The sequence below is a fragment of the Pleurodeles waltl genome, chromosome 3_1 (assembly GCF_031143425.1).
Source record: "Pleurodeles waltl isolate 20211129_DDA chromosome 3_1, aPleWal1.hap1.20221129, whole genome shotgun sequence".
Lineage (NCBI taxonomy): Eukaryota > Metazoa > Chordata > Amphibia > Caudata > Salamandridae > Pleurodeles > Pleurodeles waltl.
In genome coordinates, this window is record NC_090440.1 from 818,835,880 (window position 1) to 818,860,158 (window position 24,279).

The window sequence follows — 24,279 nt, forward strand, 5'->3', positions numbered from 1 at the left end:
AACTGGTGAAGAATCTCCAAGGGCTTGAATTGAGCTTGCTTCCTGTTGTTGATGTTTCATGGACAACAAAGACTTCTTTCTGCCAGCACTTGGGCTTTCTGCCGAGAGTCCTGCCTGCCAGGTGGTGCCCTAACCTGTCTCTGGACCCTTGAAAGGTACAGCTGGTGCAAAGGACAGAACTCCTCGCAAAGACCGTCATGCGGGGAAACATTCAATGCACCACCTGCTTTATAGCTGAAAAATGATGCGCTGCCAGCCTCACAGCTAAATTGACACTCCACCTGCATTGCAGCTGGGAGATTGATGCAATGTGGCTGGAGAAACGATGCCAACACCCGCAGCGGCTGCTGTTAATGGCCCAAGCCCCCACGCATCGCAGTTTCTTCACAACATCCCACCGGATTTTGACGCAACATCGATAGATGTGGAAAATCAATGCAAAGCCAGCCTGGACCTGAGGTGCCCGTCCAGATCGATGCATTGCTCTTTTGCGGGAGAGAAGAAATGACACACGCCGACCCAACTGGAGGAGGAATGAAGCACGCTTTGGCTAGTGAGTGAGAGATAGATGGATCGCTGGCCTTTTTTTGATGCACGCTAGCCTGTGCGGCTTTATTTTGATGCTGCCCAGGTACTTTTGTACACTAACAATGTTTTCACTGTTTTGCTTTTTATATTCATCACTTGACTTGTGTATTTTGGATTTTTGCCGTTTTGGTCTTGTTTTGTTTAGATAAATATAATTTTTTTTTCTAAACCTGTTTTGTGTTCTTTTGTAGTGTTTTGACTGAGTTACTGTGTGTATTTGTACAAATACTTTACACCTTGCTTCTGAAGTTAAGCCTACCTGCTCGTACCAAGCTACCAAGAGGGTGAGCGGGATTAACTGAGGGTGATTTTTCGTTACCCTGACTAGGGTGAGCATCTTTTCTTGGACAGGGGGTAACCTGACTGCCAGCCAAAGATTCCATTTCTAACACCTGTATATAGTTTTAATTATTTATTTTGATTTTAATCACATCTGCCCACTTGTCTGTGGATGTCAAGTTTGAGAAATTGTCCTGGATTTCTTTCAACATGACTGTGCTATATTTGTATACTTTGATGTTAGCGTTGTATGTGTATGGGATGTGTCCATGTTGATGCAGGCAGTGGGTTGATGACTTGTGCCATGTGCTTGGTGTGATGTGTTCTTAGGGTCATGTGTGGCTTTGTTTGTTAGTGGTGTGTGCATCTGTTTGTATAGTGATGCATCTGTGATGTCCTTTGTATGTTGGTTGGATGTGGAATGTCTCCTGAGGCCTTGTTTGGATATCTGTACTATTTACATGCTTGTGTTGTTGCTACATATTTTTGCCAGTATGTGTTGTTGGGTGGAGTTGTTCTATGTGCCTTTCTGACAATGCGTTTGTGTGTTTGTGATGTTGTTGTTGTTGTTGTGTGATTGTGGGGTGTTGTGTATGAGTGTGTTTGACAGTGGCAGTGGTGTGCGTATGCGGTGTGCTGTGTGAATGGCACATATCTGTTGGCCGTGGTGTGTGTATTTTGCATATGCGCTCGTGTAGTGAGTGTGTGCGTGTGTGTCTGTAGATGTTTGTGTTGATACAGACGTTTGTTTCTGTGTGTGTGGCCGTCACTGTCCGTGCCACTTGAAGGAAAGTAACCTCTTTTTAGCATGGTTAAACCCACTTTTTGCCTGTTTGTCAGTGTGTTTGACTGTGTTCACTGGGATCCTGATAACCAGGACCCCAGTAATTATGATCTCTCCCTCCTAACTTGGTAACTTGTACCACTTTCACCCCAAATTTGGCATACTAAGTAAGTCCCTAGTATATGGTACATAGGTACTCAGGGCATTGGGGTACCAGAGGAGCACCATGGGCTGCAGCATGTATTATGCCACTAATGGGGAGCCCATGCAAAGTGGTCTGCAGGCTTGTCATTGCAGCCTGCATGAAAGGGTGCATGCACCTTTTTTTCACCGTAGGTCACTGCATCAGGTTACTATAAGTCACCCCTATGGCAGGCCCTCCTAGAAAAATGCAGGGTGCAAGTACCTGAGTTTGAGGGAACCTCTACATTACCAGAGGTGCCCCTATGAACTCCAGTGCTATTTTCATGGACTTCGTGAGTGCAGGGATGCAATTTTATGTGTGTACTGGACATAGGTCACTACCCATGTCCAGCTACATAATGGTAACTCCGAACCTAGGCATGTTTGGTATCAAACATGTTAGAATCATACCCCAATACTGTTGCCAAAATTGGAAGTATTATCCCATGCACTCTGAGGGCTCCTTAGAGGACCGTCAGCATTGCTCCTACGAGTCCTGCAGGTTTTTCCAGGCAGCCCTAGCTGCTGCCACCTCACAGACAGGTTTCTGCTCTCCTGGTACTTGGACAGATCAAGCCCAGGAAAGCAGGACAAAGGATTTCCTTTGGGAGAGGGGGCTAACACCCTCCCCCTTTGGAAACAGGTGTTACATGGCTTGGAGGGGTAGCCTCCCTAAACCACTGGTATGCTTTGAAGGACACATGCATAAACCAGTCTACTCCAGTTCAGGGACCTCCAGTCCCTGCACTGGTGTGGAACTGGACAATGGAAAGGGAAGTGACTACTCACCTGTCCATCACCACCCCAGGGGTGGTGCCTATAGCTCCTCCAGAAGGTCCCTGGGTTCCGCCATCTTGAATCGTAGGTTGGCAGGGACCTCTGGGATCATCTGAGTGGTCAGGCCAGGCAGATGATGTCAGAGCCCCCTTATGATAGGTGGTCACATTGCTATGTGACCAATCCCCTTTTCAGGGCTATTTAGGGTCTCTCTCTTGGGTGTGTCCTCAGACTTTGCTTGCAAGATTCCAGCAGAACTCCTCTGCAACCCCCAGTTTGACTTCTAACCACTAGAACCACGATTGAACCCTTCAGGAACCAACAATCTGCATCCAAAAATAAGACTCTTCCTGCAACATTGTTTCCATGGCTCCTTCCAGCTTCTGCAACATTTCCCCGGCTGTGCATCCTCTAATGGTGGCAAGTCTTCAGTCCGCATGAGAAAGAAGAAGGAATCTCCCTTGGAGTGAAGGAGTCACTCCCCCGCATCTGCAGGCACCTACTGCAATGATGACTGGCTGCATGGATCTCCCCTCATTCTGAGCTGCGTGGATCCTGCATCATGGGTGAATGGTCTGTAGTAGTCCTCTTGGTCCTCTCTGCAAGCTATCCAACTTTTGTGGAGGTAAGCCCTTGCCTTCTCAAGCAGGATACTACCCCCATGCACCTCGTCTCTTGCAGCTGCAAAGGCTTGTTTGCATCTCCTCCAACGAAACTTCAGACTACATGCAGCTCTAGCCCTCAGTACTCCTTCCTGCGATGCACAGCCCTGTGTGTAGTTCTCCTGTGGTTTGGTACCCTTCTTTAGTGTGCTGCATGGGCTCCTTCTGCAACTTCTGTGTCCCCATCCTGTGAGACTCCTGTGGGTGCTGCCTATGCTCCCGTGGGCTCTCTGTGTTGCTGGGGGTCCCCTCTTTTTCCTCATCCTGGGTTGAATCCTCCTGGGCCTTGCTGGCCCCAGCAGCACCACTTTCTGCCAACTGCGATATTTGCCTTTGTCAAGGATTGTTTGTGGAATTCCTGTACTGACTCCTAACTGCAATCTTCCTTCCAGCATGGGACATCTTCTGCATCCTTCAGAAACTTTTCTCCAGCTCCAGGGTTGCAGTGCTGACCTTCTCTTCATCATCGTTGACCAACTCCTGCAAGTACAGCTGGGATTGGTAGTAGCTCCTACTACTCCTGCATTCCACTTTGACTCTTGGACTTTGTTTCCTCTCTCCACATGTCTTCCTCTCCAGGAATCCACCACTGGTTCCTTGTAGACTTGTCTGGGTGTCTTCTTTTCTTCTTTTCCTTCCTTTTGGGGGGTTTGGGGAAATTCCAGTGATATACTCCTGCTTTCTGGGTTGATGGGGGGCACTGTGTTACTTACCTCTGTGGTTTTCTAGTTCTCCCAGCTCCCCTCTACACACTCTACTTACCTAGGTGGGGCTCCGGGATTCAGTTTTTTTAGTATATGGTTTGTGCTCCTCCTATGGTCACTATTGGTTATTTGCAACTGCACTGTTTTCTAAACTTTTCTATGCCTATTGCTCTTTACCAGTGTATATAATTAGTGTATTACTTAATTCCTATTGGAAGGTTACCCTTCTAGTACTTTGTGGTATTGTGTCACCAAAATTAAAGTACCTTTATTTTTGTACAACTGAATGTTTTCTTTCAAGTGTGTAAGCGCTCTGTTACTACTGTGGTTTTGCACGAGCTTTGTATGTCTCCTAGATAAGCCTTGGCTGATCATCCCCAGCTCCCTCTAGAGAGTCTGGTACATACTGCCTACACTTCAATAATAGAGGAAAGCCTGACCTGGTATAAGTTGTAAGTACCTTAGGTGCCTACCATAAACCAGGCCAACTTCCTACACCAGGGGTATGTGTTGTGTGTGGGTGTGTAATACTTCTATCCTGTCCATCATGTGCTAGGTGGGGGCTTCTTCGTTGTCGCCGGTCCTGGTGGTGTATGGCGAGATACAGCAGTGGGAAAACCTCCAGTTCGGGTTCCATGGCAGCCATGTCTGTGTACCTGGAGGTGAGTGTCTCCTTTTATACTGCCAGTTTCTGCCAGGCTATTCGTGGCAGTCGTACCGCCCAGGAAACCCAGGCGGTCTGCTGACTCATAATGTGATGGGCAGTGAATTGGTCCCCGCTGGCCTGTAGATGGCTACCGCCATCGGCGGTGGTCTTCCCGCACTGGGGGTACTAGCAGTGATTTGGCAGTGTTGTGGTTGGATTACCGCAGTGGTCGTAATATGGCAGTCTGCACCGCCAGCCTGGCGGGAGTATGAACGCCAGTGTGGAGGTCCAGTGACCGCCAAAAAGGGCCCATGTCTCTAAAACCGTTACACATGATTTACTATTTGCAGTTGCTTTTCAACAGATTACTAAGAACTGTAAACAAGCCTCATAACATTCTTTTCAAGCCTGGTGGTAGAGTGTTTATTATAACCACCGATTAGAATGAGCATATGTTAACCCAGTTTCACTTGTTATTAGGAGAGATATTATTTGGTCACCTGTTGCTGTCTTTCTAGATACTTGAGCTCGAAATAAAAATACTCATCGACCTTTCTTGGAAGAAGTACCCAAACCTCTGTGAATGTGTTATTATGTTCTTCATTTTATACTCCCTTTTAAGATCTTTTACTGATAAGTTACTATTGAATTTATATTTATATTTACACACCCATTTTACCTCTCCTCTTCTATCTTTTCAGCAGTTATTATTGACACTTCTCATAACCTTCCTTCCTTCTTACTATTTTTTCGCCTCTTCTTATTATGCTATAAATTATTTATATGCAACATTTTTAATCCTAATATTATGAAGTATTTTTTTTTATAAAGTACCATGGCCCATATTTCTACTTTTTGACGCAAAACTGCGCCAGCGCAGTTTTGCGTCAAAAATTTTACCGCCGGCTAACGCCATTTTGGTGCGCCGTGCGGACATCATATTTATACTTTGACGCACGGCGGCGCAAACCACAGGTGGGAGTCATTACTTTTGACGCACACCGCAGCGTCAAGTCGTAAAGCAAAATGACGTTAGCGCGGCGGAAATGACTGTGGGTCGATTTACGACCCTGCAAACCGGATATGCGCCGTTTTTTGACGCAATAGCGTAAAAAAAAAACGCGAACACCGCCATTACACCAGAGGAGAGCCAAAATGGATCCCAGATGCCACTACAGACCCCAGGAAGATGACAGCAGACCAGGAACCAGCCAGGATGACCCACACAAGAACCAGGACACTTTTAAGAAGAAAAGAAAGTGTCGCTTTAGTGCAGAGGAGAAGGAAATTCTGGTTAAAGAGGTGACGGAACACCAGCACCAACTGTTTGTCACATCAAAGTTGCCAATCAGTAGGAGAGAGGCAATATGGCAACAAATTGTCGACAAGATTAACAGTGTGGCTGAAGTACGCAGAACTGTCATTGAGTGCAAGAAACGCTAGCATGACTGCAAGCGCAGGACCAAGGAAAAGATGGCCAGGAACAGGAAGGCAGCCCTAGCTACCGGAGAGGGGAGTCCAGCACAGCAGGAGGCCCTGGACCACATGGAGGAGATGGTCGCAGCCGTCATCCCTGAGGAGATCGTCACAGGGATTCAAGGACAGGACAGCGCAGACTATCAGGAGACAACGCACATGCATGGTAAGTCGCATGGGGAATTATAATGCAATAATGTCAACTGTGAGCAGGGGGGGATACCGACCACTAAATGCATGGAAGTCATCTAATACATGGAGTGGCATGGGTAAAGGGGCACGGCTTTGGGGCATGGCCCGTTCTGAGAAGACCTGGGGCACACCATTACACAACACCAACAACAGTCCCATGGGGGCATGCTGTCATGCCAACGATGGAGCAAAGGGAAAGCCACAGCAGAAGGGAAGGCCACAACGTCAAACTGACATCCCGGCACACATCAGCCACCATACCCCCTACATTAACTAGAGCCCTCTTAACAACCTCTAGCCATACCGACACCTGGAATGTAACTGTGACAACAGTTGCCATTACCACCTCTGCTCTGTGTGCAGCTCAAGTAGCCAATGGCAGTAACCTCCCCATGGATCATACACACCTAAATTAGGGGGTGAGGATGACAACTTCAACAATCCCCAGAAACAAGACAAAGGCCCCAGTACTCTCAAATGTCAATGCCCATAGTTGTCGCAAACATCAGCCAATGTAAACAACAATAGGAGCTACACAGCACTAAGGACACACCCATGCTGCATATGACTGGGTCCAACCTGTGCCTGGGAAACAATGCAACATCCCAAATGTCATACTGCTCAGAAAACAGCATTGAGGGGGCGACACATGTAACTAGTCATTGAAATACACCTGCACAGTCAGAGGAGGAAATAGGACACTGATACGATTATCAGGGCAATCCAATGTAACACACATTCCCCAACATCAGCAGGACACATTACCAATGTCAACATCCATATCAGATCATAACATTGCCATGCATAGGATATGCCACATGTCAATTACATTTAACTGGATGTGAAAGATCAGAGATTGGGGCAGGTCCAGATTGTTAAGTGTGCTGTCAGGGCCATCAGTATACCCACAGCCAGTGAAAGGTCTCACCATGAGAATGGATGTAGACGGAGGCTTGAGTAGGAAAAGAAGGTGGCAAATCTCTATTTGGCATAAACCAACACTTAGAGGTGATGAGGCTTACACGTCTGATAACTCAATAACATACATGTGACATACAGGTGGGCCATAGGCCTGGAAGAATGCCCATCTGAAGGACTGGAGAAATTAACACAAAACAAGATCACAAAGTGAATTCATCAAAAGGCAGGCACGTCACATCAAAATTGCCACAACACAGACACACTAATTGTACCCTGTTTCATTGCAGAGGAAGATGGATCTCCTGCGGATATGCCTGTCCCAGATTTCCCTGATGAAATGGATGACGAGCCGATAAACATTCCCCAGGAGACTATCCAAAAGGTCCTTGACACCCTCCAGACCCCACTTTCAGTCACAAGGAGGAGCACAGAACAAGCAGCCATCGCAGAGGATCCACCCACCACCCCAATTATATGACCTGTCAGCTCCAATACAGCAGAGGACTCAGACGACACTGACACCAGCTTTGAGAGAACTGTAGTTGGAGTACAGCGGGAGCTGGCCAAGGAGGTGCGAGTGGGGATGCAAACTATGGTAGCCAGCCTTGAGGGGATGCGTTTGTGCATGATGTCATCTGCAGATCAGGCAGCAGCTATGCAAGCCCTAACATACATACTGCAAGGACTACAAGAAACTGTCAAGGAATTCACCACTGCAGTAAGGGAGTTGCCACAACACCTCGCACCCCAAACCTTCCACCGCATGCACGAATGCAATCATGACCCCCTCAGGGCCGACCTGGCTGCCTATCATCATGATGTGGCTGTTATTCTCAAGAACCAGCAGACCCTCCTTGCTGCAGTACTGCCCTTAAGACCTTCACAGGGAGCAGCGACCGGGATGTCTGACTCCACGTCTTCTAACACTGAGGTGTGTGTTGCCCGTTCACAACCAACAACAACAAGGACAGAGGAGGCAACACACACATCAGAAGAAGAAGAAGACATGGAACAGATCACATTAACAAGGAAAATGACCCGGAAGCACTAGTCCCTGCCACATGGCCCACATTTACCAAGGTTCCGCGCTTTGTAACTTGCCAGTCTTGCAACAACTTTACTCAAGCACTGTTCTGCAAACCACTGTATATCTTGTCACCCAGCCCAGTGATTGTCTCTCTCCTGCTCATTGGCAAATCCTGTCCCTCTGCACTGTCTGAAACATCAACCTCAGCATGTCAAAAGCATTTCCGTTACTCCTTGTGTAGGATCACAATGTAAGATGTCACTATCATGGACTCACAATCATGGACAATGTACAGGTAGCACTACAGCACTTTTCAATAAATAGCACTTACACAACAAATCTGTCTCTGGGTAATGTGACATATCAACTGTGCAGTAGATAACTGAAATGTGTCTACTGTCAAATTACGTAGCTTGTCAATACAACCATCCTGATAATATGTAGTCAGAGAATTCTGCACAGTGCCCATGATTGCATCCTACTCTGCCCATCCTGAGGGACAAATCTGATGAAGTGAGAAACCATACACCATCAGGCTGTGTTGGACAGAAGAATGGTTCCTCAGGGGATACCTAAGTCATCAAATAGTGGCCGGAAAATGTTGTCAACATGCAAAAATAACACAAATAATATGCCACACTAATCTAAGTAAACACTACAAAAACTGCATAAATGAAGGTGTCTGAGTTAACATACAAATAGGTAATCATGCCGAACTGTGTCACAAATGATGTATGAGGGTCATGAAGACAAGAATACAAGATTGCCAATGAGAACTCATCTTATAAGGGTGTGCATAATCATCACACTGCAGTCAGACCTTAAACTGTTTCCCCAATACCAAGGGGGTCATTCTGACCCCGGCCGGCGGCGGAAGCCGCCAGCCTGGCTGGGACCGCCAGAATACCGCTGCGCGGTCAAAAGACCGCCGCGGGTATTCTGGGTTTCCCGCTGGGCTGGCGGGCGACCGCCAGAAGGCCGCCCGCCAGCCCAGCGGGAAACACCCTTCCATGAGGATGCCGGCTCCGAATGGAGCCGGCGGAGTGGAAGGGGTGCGACGGGTGCAGTTGCACCCGTCGCGATTTTCAGTGTCTGCATGGCAGACACTGAAAATCATGGTGGGGCCCTGTTATGGGGGCCCCACGACACCCCTTACCGCCATCCTGTTCCAACAGGATGGGGGTAATGGGGGTCGGAATCCCCATGGCGGCGCAGCAAGCTGTGCCGCCATGGAGGATTCCCCAGGGCAGCGGAAAACCGGCGGTACACCGCCGGTTTTCCGTTTCTGACCGCGGCTGGACCGCCACGGTCAGAATGCCCATGGGAGCACCGCCAGCCTGTTGGCGGTGCTCCGGCGGTCATTGACCGCCAGGGTCAGAATGACCCCCCAAGTCTGGAAGCACTGTTTGTGACTTTGAAAACACACTTATCAACAGAAACACATTGTAATCCATATAAACTGTGATTGGTGGTTGCAACGAAGGGTCGACACTTTGCAAGGTAGCTCTGGGCTAGCTGCCAATCGTACAGCTCAGTTGGGATTTGTTTGTAGCATAGGACACAGATGTTATAGTACAAAATTGATGTACACTGAATCCAAACCCACGATCAAGTACCATTCAACACATACTATTAAGGGTTAACCAAATATTTATTAAATGTTAATCACAGATGAGGAAACTGAGGGAAAAATCTTACCTACCCTAATCTACCCTGACTACTCACTACCCACAACTGTCCCTAACTAACCTAAGCTACACTTACTTATCACATGTAACGAAACGTTTTAAACATCTACCCCCCCAACCCCCTTATGAGACGGGACACATGGAGGACAACACATACTAACCTAAACACATACTGTACTATCCTATACAAATATGTATTTATTTTTGGGGGGGTTGTAATTTTTTTTGTTTTTGGGGATTTATTTTTTTTAAACACACAAGAACCCCAACATAGCCCACACACATGTAATAAGTAAAAATAGTAACAATCAGGACCCCCCACCCACTAACACTAACTAAACTAACAGCCTATACTAAGCCCCCTGAGCCCACTAACTATAAGAACAAGGAAAGAGGAGGGATGGGAGGGAATCATGTCCATATCAAAAAGTCTAGAGGTTGGCCCTCCGGAGGGTCCTCTTAATGGACTTAACACGCCGGTTAATGTGGCGCACATCCCGGCTCAGGTGGCTCTACTTGTGCAGCACTTTGTCCATCTTACGGTCCATTTGGTTGAAGGCTGCAGGGTCAACAGATGGAGCAGTGGCAGTCTGGGTACTGGTGGAGGAGGTCCGTGTGGGTGTGGTGCCAGGCCTAGTGGGCTGTCCTTCACCGGTGGCAATGCTGGGGCCTGGGAGTCCAGCAGATGTCGGACCAACAGTGGCAGCTGTGGGTGGGGCCACCTGGCTCGGATTGGTGGTTGTGCTGGTGGTGGCTGTGGTGGTCAAAGTAGGCCCACCCTGTGGGAAGCCTCTCCATGCCCCAGAGGCCCGTTCATGGAGATATCGCTGGGCCATCCTCCGGAACCCCGACTCCACCAGCAGGAAGTGCTGGTATCGCATGGCCCGGCGCTGGAATTCACGGACCTGGTCTGGAGCCATGTTAGCAGCTGTGAAGACAAATACAGATATTCTACATTAGTAACTGCATTGTGTGAAATGGCACAGGAAGTTAATCAGACAATACATCTACTGTACTTGTAACAGCTCATATCACAATACAGATCATTGAATGTCCGTGAGGAAGTACATGGCAGGCCAGACTACAAAGGTCACATCACACATAGCACATCCATAACCTACAAGATGGGTAACAACTGGCTTTGACTTGCAATCTGCGTTCTGGCAGTTATCAGCTAAGAATCATGCTGCATATCCTCCGCCAAGATCTGGGCTACAAATGTCAATGTACGGAAAGCAAAACTAAAGCCACATGGTCTGCAAGTTGTAACTGGACTTGCAAGTATAGTACCAAGTGCCAAACCTGAGTGTGTATACTAGTTTGCAACCAAACCGTCACTTATTCACATGTATGTGTAACATACTGGTAGCATCAGTACTAGGTACCCCATTCACAAACCCATGCCCCTGTTTGAGGGGGGGGTGGATTACCAACTATAATTTGCCAACAACATGTACACCGAGCAGTGTATATAAAACTCCACACATGTTTGTCTCTACAGACACACCACAGGTAAGGTCTATCAACAATTAGGAGTCAGCAAACCCTAGAGCACTCATAGGGCCACACATGTCAGGAAATGCAGAACTTGGTACACAATATATACTTCCAGTGAGGCCTGACTTACATCAGACACAGAGTTGCTAGAACACACATGATCATGAATTGCATGCACACCTAGGCCATTGCACTCAAGTTCCATATACTTGTAGCACTACATGTGGAAGTACATGCTGCTAGGAGGTTCTACCTACTGTTTCATAATTACGTAGGTAAATAGGGAAGCAGATGTCTATTGGAAAGCAATTTGCTGTACCAATCTTAGAGAATGTGGGTCTGACAGGCTGACTAAATCGGAGCTGACTTCCAGTGCGACTCTTGGTGATACAAGTGTCATCCACATGACTAACCCCTGTACTCACAGTGGGGCCTACAGGAATGGCCTATAATCCCTACATGATACCATTGGATAGGCATTGGCCAACCCAAAACATGTGAGAAACTGAATTCCCACTCATGGAACAAGAGAAAAGCTTGCCCAACGCATCAAACCTTGCTGTGCGTCCAACACACACGAGTCCATACCCAGCAAACACAACACATAACAGACATATCAACAACTTACTGGAGTGGTCGGGATCCTCAAATGTCACCACCTCTCCCACAGTGTAGGGTGCCAGTCCACCTGTAAGGTATGGAAGGAAGAAATGTGCTCAAAATCTGTGCACAGCGCAACAATTTCATAAACATATACAATGTGTAGGCTGAATAAGGAACTGGCAGCCATTCAGACATGATGGTACTGCATCTGATATATCACGGCCAACTTGTACATAGCATGGGTCTCCTGTGACAGTTACACACATATCCGCACACATACATTGGCCCTAACTATAATGTGGTTGCAAACATGCCCCGTAAATGGTGAGCAGAAAAAAATATGGAGTGTAATCATCTCATCATGTGCATCCAAGAGAGACATCCATAGCCTGGTTACTTGAGGACTGCATTACCAGTCAAACATGCCTTGTGTCCATGACACATTAATGACACATAGGTCCAATGTACAGAGGGAGGGGCAGGGACTTTTGTAAGCCACCCTGTTGTTACAGTTTATTCAATTGATGTGGCCCAGCTATGGTGATTTGCACCAACCATGGAGATGTGAAGCCATGTGCATACACTTGGACTGCCATCCATATTTGGAATGTGTCACAACTAACTCCAACAAACATTCTAAGATGTTAGCTGAGGGCACCTTACACCTTTTCATGATGTTTTCAAATCCAGATCTGACATGTATCCAAAAAGATCTAGCAACATAATAATCCCACACATTCATAGTACTTCCGTGAACGCTTTCCTTACACACTCACCAGACTCAGATGAGACATATGTCTGAGCCACTTTGCTATTATCAATTGACGTGAAGGCAGCACTCATTTTCTGCATCATGTAGTGATTCTAAAGTCAGTCTAGTAATTGCGTCAACAAAGTTGGCCTAAATGTTGGTACATCTGTACTTCTCTGTCAATAGTACCCTATATAGACATGATTGGCTCCTATTTTGTTTGCTTTTCTGACAAAAAGGCCGCACCAATTTCCTTCATGGAAAAGTAACCTGTAAATTTGCTGAGCACGTGCTACCTGACAGCTAGCAATTGTGATCCTTGCCATAGTGCATCAATTTTCCCTTTATATTTTCCCAGCATTACACACAGTCAGCAAGTTAGCTGGCAGACATTGTACTAATCCCCTTATGTCACTACAGAGCATTTAATAGTGCACATTAACATGATTCATACTTCCCAACAGTGCCACCAATCATGATTCCCAGGTGGTCCAAGAGATCCTGCTCCCTGGTGATGAGGTCAGCCCACCAGTGCTTCAGCTGGTGGTCACTTCTCTGGCTGGCATACACACGCTGCAGGTGATGCAGCACCTTTCCCCACCGGATTCTGCGCACCTCTGTTGGATACCCCTGTATCACCCTGCCTGGACCATGAGCGTCAAGAAATGCAACACAAGCCAGATGAGCCCCCCCAACTCCTCTTCCCCCATCCTGCCAAGACGTGGCCTACCAGACATGCTTGGAAGTGAAAGGGAATGGGTTAAAAGAAATAGAAAGGGGGAGAGGGGGAAGTAGGGGTACAAAGACAGATGAAAAGTAAACTTAACCACTAAAAGAGCCCAACTACCCCCAAACTAACACTACCCACAACAGACCCCCACAAACAACAAAAACACAAGATAAATGTACAAATGTAGACAAAACACAGTAGTACAGTATACAGCAACAATATTTATTTCACAAATTGACAATACAGATAGCACACAGGACAAAAAAGCACAAAATCTCAGGACAACACTCTCTACACAGCCACACAGTCTAGAAGTATCATAGACTGCAAAGTGAAAGTGAAAGCACACCCACTGTACATGATCTGTAAACAGGATATCCTATTACATCACTTGCTGTATGAAAAGTCCCGCCTTTTTCGCGTTATGCGTAATTTTTAGTTTACCAAAACTGTATTTGCGTAATTTTTTTGGACGCACAGAAGTGAAAATTAGCCCGCATCCACATAATAGTACATGGCCTGTACAAATATCTGGATGCGGGCTAAATTTCACTCCTGTGCGTCAAAACAAATGACGCAAATACAGTTTTGGTAGACAAAAAATGACGCATAACGCTAGGGACGTCAAAATTACAGTGCATTAACTGGTTTTGGGCACTTTTTCTTGTTTTTTGGTTATGTTACATTTGGGACACATCAGAGATAGGCTGATTGAAGACAGTATGATTTGACGGTGTATGTTCACATGTGTGACATCATACTGCAGCGGACCATGATCCGCTACTCCCTTCACAGTATTTTTATGGTTGGCTGACGCAATAGTTGGTCATAAGTGTGGCCTACATATATGTGTTGCAGAAATTGTGCATGTTTGGCATAAGGAGAGGATAGCAATGTGACACACATATGTACAATACCTAAATGCCTTTGGCTCAAAGTGTGTGCTTTGGCAACTAATGTATTTGTTGACCAAGTGTGTGTGTATCACAAGAAGCATATTTGTACATATGCTTGCATGAATGTGACGTCCATGTGTCCAATCCTTAGATGCAAGTCATTGTGGAAATGAGTGAGGGCATGTGTTAGTCATACATGTAACAACCCCCGTAAAGTGGACTTCCAAGATTTAGGGTCACGTAGACACCACATGTGACATAGCATGCACCAGATGGATGGCAGATGCTTGTTCATGTCAATGGTCCACATTTTCTACATCCTATGTCCTAGAGGATTGGTAAGAGTTTCCTAGGCACTAGTTGGTGAATCCCACAGTGAGTCATACACATGCATTGAGGAAGTGGGTACCATGTTGTTTGCACAGACAGACAAGGGTGAATCTCAAATGTATGATGACACCACAGTTGAGGCCATAGAAGTGAGCCCCAACTATCAAGTGGCTGTAGTGGACCAGCATACAAGACAGCACGTGTCCACATATTTCCAGGGATCTATTGCACATAGGTGTCTTGTTCATGTGTGTGGTCCAATGATGATCCTGTATATTGTTTGGGGTGTAATTTGTCACAGTTCGGTCCAGGACTCATCATGAGTCAGTGGCAGCTATTCCTGTATCTACTGAGTATCCTTGGTTCATCAATGTGAGTAAAGTGGATGTGGACATGTGAACCAACATTTGGATGGTCCCAACCTGTCACTAAAGACGTGTAATGAGACAGTCAACAGGGCAACCTTGGTGTGCTGAGTGAGATAATGTCTCAGGTGTCATGTTCCAGCAGGTGTCATTACAACATTTGTACACAGGTTGGCCTCTACACTTCCCACTGCATCTGGGAACATCATAGCCTCTGTGCTGATTATTCTCGCAGCTATTCACCACACACGGCCCATCACTATGTTGTGAGCAATGTGATTCTGTGTGTGAACTTTCATGGTCCTGACATTTGTGTATTTTTCATGGACATTATCAGAGGTTGCTGGTTGTGCTGAAAGCCCCATACCCAATCCCTGCCTACGGCCCTGGGACACTGTCACACTTTGTCATTCATACATAAATGCAACCCAGACAAGGGATGGGCCATGAACTTTGCTTTTACAAGAGGATGTAACTCAAATGGTACAGTTAAAAGGCAGATGATGCTATACAATGTATTTGTGTATGCATTGAAGAAGCCCATGCCCAATACCCCCTGATGAATGAGAGGTTTGCTAATGCAAGTGTGGTACATATGTAGACATAGGGATACTTTAGTACAGTTGCCAGTCAGGCTGACAGAATGCAAGGTGATTCAGGATCCAGATACTTGACAAGTTACATAATCAGTGGTCTGACTAAGACTGTTTGGAGGACAAACTAGAGAGCTGACATGTCAAACTGTGTATGTCCTGTGTTTTTGAAGGTGATAAATGAACCCAGTGGCTGTGTTACACAGCGTAATTAGTATCAATGCTTAATGGTGTATTTGACATAATGGCAACTCCTATGCTGTTCCAGGCATCATCAGGGGCAGTGCTTTTTGAAATGGGTGGTGTGCATGGAGGTGATCACAGGTGTGGGCTGCATCTGTTTCTTACCAGTCCTGTAGGTGAGACTTGCATTCTAAGGGCCAACAGACATTTTCACAGGAGAAGCAATCTACATGTGCTAATAGGGCTTTGAACTAGAAGACAGTGTATAAATTAACCTGATGTCCATGCAGTCAGATGTTCTATGACAATGGCATACCATAGGAAAGGGTGTAGTGCACTGGTTTGCTAATGTTGGTCTGTGTGTGTAGAGAAGGGAATATCAGGGTACACATCTTAGTATTCCAGGGACCTCTTCCGACAGGTGGGTTGTGACCAGGGGCATGGATGTGTCAGGAGTTAGGAAATGGGCTTACATGTACATGGAATGTCATGTGTGCAATGCTGCTCATATGTGTGGCACTTGTGCTGTCTATGTTCTGCTTCTATGGGACTCTGGTCACAGATATTCCTAGCAAATATTGGATGCAGTTGGACTTACTGCTGTCAAGGGTCAGGTCAGGCATTCCTGTTACTGATGCAAAAGCACATTGACTGCCTCATGTGTGAGGCTTGTTTTCCCCTTATTGAGTGATGGTGTCTTAGTTGTGTGCCATTTGCTACGTTGGACCTTGATTTCAACATGTATGTGTGAAATAGTTGTGGTCCTCTGCTATTGGTCTTCAAAGGAGAAATATACATGATATATGTCATTAAGAGTGTGTGGTATGTGACCATTGTATGTTAGGCATCACATTAGCTCTGGGATGTTCTGTGTCCTACTCATTATATCAGCAATGCTCCATGAGGCAACACTCTTATTCTGATAAGTAGAGATGAAGGTGTGCAAAAATGAATAGCCAGACCATTATATGGTGATTAGAATAGGTGTTTATTTAAATTCGTTAACTAAAGTGGTGAAGGTGATCATATTCAAAAGAAATTGTTGACGATCTGTTGCCGCCTGCGTATACCAGCGGCCGTGTTCTGTAGTTCCCCTCAAGTTGCAGGCCAGCATCCTCCTCTTCCTCCTCTTCAGGCATGTGGGGCTCTGGTTCCAGGAGGGGAATGTTCCTTCTGATGCAAATGTTGTGCAATATTGCACATGTTAGGATGATCCTACAGACCATCTGCGGGGAATATAGGAGGCTAGCACCAGTGATGTCGAGGCACCGGAACCTTGACTTGAGGATGCCAAAGGTCCTCTCGACAATGCTGCGTGTCCTCCTATGTGCGTCATTGTAGGCACGCTCTGCAGCAGTACTTGGGTTGCCAAATGGTGTCATAATCCATGGCTGGATGCCATACCCCTGATGAGCTGCAAGAGAAAATGATTGGGATCATGTTGATGTAGCTGGCACTATTGAAATGACCTTTCATGGCAGTAGTTGTCTTGTGTTGTCTGTGACTCTTTTGTGTAATAATGTAGCATCCTATGCTTGTAGGATGTACCATCTGCATTGAGTTGTTTCCTTGGCTGAACGAGTGTTTGTCTGCTAACCATTTGTCAGCAGTATGTTTTGGGATTTGCAGTACAGTTTGCCCTCCCTTGCATTGTGACTTGTGATACAGGTGTCCGTGTGTCTTCACTGGGGGTGAGATGATAGTTCCATACACAGTTAAAATTGACAGTTTTGTTAACACGTTCATATCAATGTACCCTGGACATCCCATACCTTTAGACTTAGGCAATAGATTAATGTAAAGGTCATTGGGACACTTACATTTTGCAAGGTGACATTTGGGCAACCCACTCCACACATTGTGATCTTTGACGACTTAACATTAGGCTTTACAGTAATTTCCGATGTGTGACAGGTTCAATGGTGTAGGAGGCTGGACTGGCTTGTAGTGAGTACCAAGGGGTACTTGCACCTTGCACCAGGCCCAGTTATCCCTTATTAGTGTATAGGGTGTCTAGCAGCTTAGGCTGATAGATAATGGTAGCTTAGCAAAGCAGCTCAGGCTGAACTAGGAGACGTGTGAAGCTACTACAGTACCACTTAGTGTCATATGCACAATATCATAAGAAAACACAATACACAGTTATACTAAAAATAAAGGTACTTTATTTTTATGACAATATGCCAAAGTATCTTAGAGTGTACCCTCAGTGAGAGGATAGGAAATATACACAAGATATATATACACAATAGCAAAAATATGCAGTATAGTCTTAGAAAACAGTGCAAACAATGTATAGTTACAATAGGATGCAATGGGGAAACATAGGGATAGGGGCAACACAAACCATATACTCTAGAAGTGGAATGCGAACCACGAATGGACCCCAAACCTATGTGACCTTGTAGAGGGTCGCTGGGACTATTAGAAAATAGTGAGAGTTAGAAAAATAACCCTCCCCAAGACCCTGAAAAGTGAGTGCAAAGTGCACCAAAGTTCCCCTAAGGACAAAATAGTCGTGTTAGAGGGAGAATGCAAGGAAAACACAAATCAGCAATGCAACAACGATGGATTCCTGTCTGAAGGTACCTGTGGAACAAGGGGACCAAGTCCAAAAGTCACAAGCAGCTCGGAGATGGGCAGATGCCCAAGAAATGCCAGCGGTTGGTGCAAAGAAGCTCTTACTAGGCTGAAGAACTGTGAATACTGCAGGAACGACAAGGGCTAGAGACTTCCCTTTTGGAGGATGGATCCCCCACGCCTTGGAGAGTCGTGCAGAAGTGTTTTCCCGCCGGATGGACGCCAACAAGCCTTGCTACACGCAAATCGTGCGTTTGGCGTTTTTGGACGCTGCTGGGGCCCAGGAGGGACCAGGAGGTCGCAAATTGGACCTGCCGAGAGAGGGGACGTCGAGCAAGACAAAGAGCCCTCACTGAAGCAGGTAGCACCCGGAGAAGTGCCAGAAACAGGCACTACGAGGATGCGTGAAACGGTGCTCGCCGAAGTTGCACAAAGGAGTCCCACGTCGCCGGAGACCAACTTAGAAAGTCGTGCAATGCAGGTTAGAGTGCCGTGGACCCAGGCTTGGCTGTGCACACAGGATTTCCGCCGGAAGTGCACAGGGGCCGGAGAAGCTTGCAAAGTCGCGGTTCCCAGCAATGCAGCCCAGCGAGGTGAGGCAAGGACTTACCTCCACCAAACTTGGGCTGAAGAGTCACTGGACTGTGGGGGTCACTTGGACAGTGTCGCTGGATTCGAGGGACCTCGCTCGTCGTGCTGAGAGGAGACACAAGGGACCGGTAATGCAGCTTTTTGGTGCCTGCGGTTGCAGGGGGAAGATTCCGTCGACCCACGGGAGATTTCTTCGGAGCTTCTGGTGCAGAGAGGAGGCAGACTACCCCCACAGCATGCACAAGCAGGAAAACAGTCGAGAAGGCGGCAGGATCAGCGTTACAGAGTTGCAGTAGTCGTCTTTGCTACTATGTTGCAGGTTTGCAGGCTTCCAGCGCGGTCAGCGGTCGATTCCTTATCAGAAGGTGAAGAGGGAGATGCAGAGGAACTCGGCTGAGCTCGTGCATTCGTTATCTAAAGTTTCCCCAGAGACAGAGACCCTAAATAGCCAGAAAAGAGGGTTTGGCTACCTAGGAGAGAGGAAAGGCTACTAACACCTGAAGGAGCCTATCACAAGGAGTCTCTGACGTCACCTGGTGGCACTGGCCACTTAGAGCAGTCCAGTGTGCCAGCAGCACCTCTGTTTCCAAGATGGCAGAGGTCTGGAGCACACTGGAGGAGCTCTGGACACCTCCCAGGGGAGGTGCAGGTCAGGGGAGTGGTCACTCCCCTTTCCTTTGTCCAGTTTCGCGCCAGAGCAGGGGCTAAGGGGTCCCTGAACCGGTGTAGACTGGCTTATGCAGAATTGGGCACATCTGTGCCCAACAAAGCATTTCCAGAGGCTGGGGGAGGCTACTCCTCCCCTGCCTTCACACCATTTTCCAAAGGGAGAGGGTGTCACACCCTCTCTCAGAGGAAATTCTTTGTTCTGCCATCCTGGGCCAGGCCTGGCTGGACCCCAGGAGGGCAGCTGCCTGTCTGAGGGGTTGGCAGCAGCAGCAGCTGCAGTGAAACCCCAGGAAGGGCAGTTTGGCAGTACCAGGGTCTGTGCTACAGACCACTGGGATCATGGGATTGTGCCAACTATGCCAGGATGGTATAGAGGGGGCAATTCCATGATCATAGACATGTTACATGGCCATATTCGGAGTTACCATTGTGAAGCTACATATAGGTAGTGACCTATATGTAGTGCACGCGTGTAATGGTGTCCCCGCACTCACAAAGTTCAGGGAATTGGCTCTGAACAATGTGGGGGCACCTTGGCTAGTGCCAGGGTGCCCTCACACTAAGTAACTTTGCACCTAACCTTTACCAGGTAAAGGTTAGACATATAGGTGACTTATAAGTTACTTAAGTGCAGTGTAAAATGGCTGTGAAATAACGTGGACGTTATTTCACTCAGGCTGCAGTGGCAGGCCTGTGTAAGAATTGTCAGAGCTCCCTATGGGTGGCAAAAGAAATGCTGCAGCCCATAGGGGTCTCCTGGAACCCCAATACCCTGGGTACCTCAGTACCATATACTAGGGATTTATAAGGGTGTTCCAGTAAGCCAATGTAAATTGGTAAAAATGGTCACTAGCCTGTTAGTGACAATTTAAAAGTAATGAGAGAGCATAACCACTGAGGTTCTGGTTAGCAGAGCCTCAGTGAGACAGTTAGGCACCACACAGGGAACATATACATGCACACCTATGAGCACTGGGGCCCTGTGTGACAGGGTCCCAGTGACACATACATATAGGCCACAAACCTATGAGCACTGGGGTCCTGACTAGCAGGATCCCAGTGACACATAACAACCATACTGAAAACATGGTGTTTTCACTATGAGCACTGAGGCCTGGCTATCAGGATCCCAGTGAGACAGTGAAAACAGTGACAAACACCCTGACATACACTCACAAACAGGCCAAAAGTGGGGGTAACAAGGCTAGAAAGAGGCTACCTTCTCACACAACCCCCCCCAAACGAAGGACAATAAGGCTAACCTTGGCCAGTTGAGACTTTATTGTCTAAGTGGTGATAAGTAGAGAGTAGCTCTGCAATAGACTGGTTACTCCCTTTATCATCCACTATATGGTTACTTCCCTGTGGGGATGTAAACCACCCTGTTTGAAGTTTTTTAGCTAAGCAACAATGTGAAGATGTATTTTCAGAGTTTCTATCAGTAAGTTTTAGTTTAGAGCAGTGGGAATTGTCCACTGAACCTATTTGTAGTGATGGAAATGCCAGACAGGGATGCTGTCTCAGAAAAGCCATAGCTGGGCAAAAACTTTGTCCATATGGCTGGAAGAGAGAACAGGGATGCTGTTTCTCTTGGGTTGGAGCAGGGCAGGGATGCTGTCCTATCAGCTCCACACTAGGGCAGGGATGCTGTCCTAAGTGTTGTGAGGCAGTGCAGAGTTTCTGCACTAACGTTTCTCTGGGAGGGTTGGAGGGATGCTCCATGTTAACTAAAATGGTGCTCTTTTTCTCACCAATGTTAGTTATCCCACAGAGAGGTACTTCCACCTCAGGGAGTCCAGCTTTGCCAGCTGATGATTCCCTTGGAACAGGTGCCACCCCAGGAGAGGTTTCTCCCACCACAGGAATAGTATCCTGAATGGTAGGGTGGTTAGGGGATACTGTGATACCCTTTTTACCTGTTGATGGAGAGGGATCCTGAGTTTTCAGGCCTTCTCTCCTTTGCTTTTTCATTTCACTTGAAATGAGAGGGAACAATTCCTCAGGGATGCCCAGCATGGCTGCATGGGCATAAAACTCTACATCAGCCCAACCTGAGGCCTCTAGGTCATTACCTAAGAGACAGTCTACAGGTAAGCTAGGTGATACCACCACCTGCTTAGGGCCAGTAACTCCACCCCAACTAAACTGAATTATAGCTAAGGGAAGAAACTTAGTGGAGTTATGGACATCAATAATCTTATACTGTTGTCCAATGATGTGTTGTTCAGGAGGCACTAGGTTTTCAGTCACCAAAGTGAAACTGGCACCTGTGTCCCTGTAGGCCAAGGCCTCAACACCATTTATTGAAACTGTCTGCCTGTACTTGTCCATTGTAAGGGGACAAGCAGCCAGTGTGGCAAGGCCAATGCCACTAGGTGTGACAGAAACTGTCTTGGGACTGATTACATCAGTTTCCACTATGGACCCATAAGTGAACCCAACTACACCCTTTGCTTGACTGTTGCCAGCAGTCCCACCACTAGTACCACTACTGCTAGGGGCACTAGAGCTTGATGTATTAGTGGTGGTAGGCTCAGGGGGTTTACCTGGACAGGACTTATCCCCTGGCCTATGGCCTCTATTTTTACACACAAAGCACCAGGGCTTTTTAATGTGTGCAGGTTGGGAAGAAGAGGAAGAATTTGTTTTATCCCCACCCTCTGAAGAGTGTTTAAGATTTGAAGTGGGATCTTTGGTTTTACCCTTATCCCCATGCTTATCTTGAGATTTTTCACCATCTTTCTTCTTATTGCCATCTTTGTCACCCCCTGTATGAACTTTTCTGTTCACCCTTGTTCTGACCCATTTGTCTGCCTTCTTTCCCAATTCTTGGGGAGAGGTCAGATCAGAGTCTACCAGGTACTGGTGCAACAAATCAGACACACAATTATTAAGTATATGCTCTCTCAGGATTGTGTTATACAGGCTTTCATAATCAGTAACTTTACTGCCATGTAACCACCCCTCCAAGGCCTTCACTGCCTGGTCAATGAAATCAACCCAGTCTTGTGAAGACTCCTTTTTGGTCTCTCTGAACTTTATCCTGTACTGTTCAGTGGTTAAGCCATAACCATCCAGGAGTGCATTCTTAAGAACTTGGAAATTGTTAGCATCATTTTCTTTTACAGTAAGGAGCCTATCCCTACCTTTTCCAGTAAATGATAGCCATAGGATAGCAGCCCACTGCTTTTGAGGGACATCCTGTACAGCACAGGCCCTCTCAAGTGCAGCAAACCACTTGTTAATGTCATCCCCCTCCTTATAAGGGGGAACTATCTTGTGCAGATTCCTGGAATCATGCTCTTTTGCAGGATGACTATGGGGAATACTGCTGCTGCCACCATGGGTATCTAAACCCATCTTCTGTCTTTCCCTCTCTATTTCTAAAGACTGTCTATCCAAATCCAGCTGTTGCTTCTTGAGCTTCAGTCTGGTTTGTTCCACTCTCAATCTATTGAGCTCCCTTTCTAACAATCTGTCATCAGGGTGGGTGGGAGGGACATTTCTAGATACAGAGGTATGATGGGAATGAACAGAAGGAGACCTGTCCCTTACAAAGGGCACCCTAACAGCTTGGCTACCAGCATAATGTGAGAGCACATCATCAGTATGATGTGATTCAACCTCTGTACCAACTATGCTAGACTGTCTAGTAATGGGCAGGCTGAGAAGTTTCTTTCCTGAACCTTTTCCTGGGGGAGTCCCTGGATCAGATTGAGAACCATTAGCTACCTTTTCTACAGATTGGGCACTTATGGCCTTATCCTGTACTCTAAGCATATTAATTAACAGTTCTAAAGAAGGATTCTTCCCTACACTCAAACCTCTCTCTATGCAGAGACTCCTTGCTCCTTTCCAGCTAAGGTGATCATATGCAAGTTTGGACAGTTCAACTTTTTTTCCTGTGCCAGACATTTTTTAGAGAGAGTTAAAGTGATAGCAAAAGAGAAAAAAGTTTTCAGAACTTTTTGGAAAGACAGAAAAAAACTTTTAAAACTTTTAAGAACTTTTTGAAAGTTTAGAAGTACTTTTCAGCACTTAGAAAAGAGTGAAAAGAGGAAATGCAAAACTTTTTGGCTATGTGTATATACACTGACCTTGTTTTGTATATTTTTCTCTTATGAAAAGTACAATGACAAGAGTGGTAAGTAGTCTCAAAGCACTTATCCCACCGCTGCACAACCAATGTAGGAGGCTGGACTGGCTTGTAGTGAGTACCAAGGGGTACTTGCACCTTGCACCAGGCCCAGTTATCCCTTATTAGTGTATAGGGTGTCTAGCAGCTTAGGCTGATAGATAATGGTAGCTTAGCAAAGCAGCTCAGGCTGAACTAGGAGACGTGTGAAGCTACTACAGTACCACTTAGTGTCATATGCACAATATCATAAGAAAACACAATACACAGTTATACTAAAAATAAAGGTACTTTATTTTTATGACAATATGCCAAAGTATCTTAGAGTGTACCCTCAGTGAGAGGATAGGAAATATACACAAGATATATATACACAATAGCAAAAATATGCAGTATAGTCTTAGAAAACAGTGCAAACAATGTATAGTT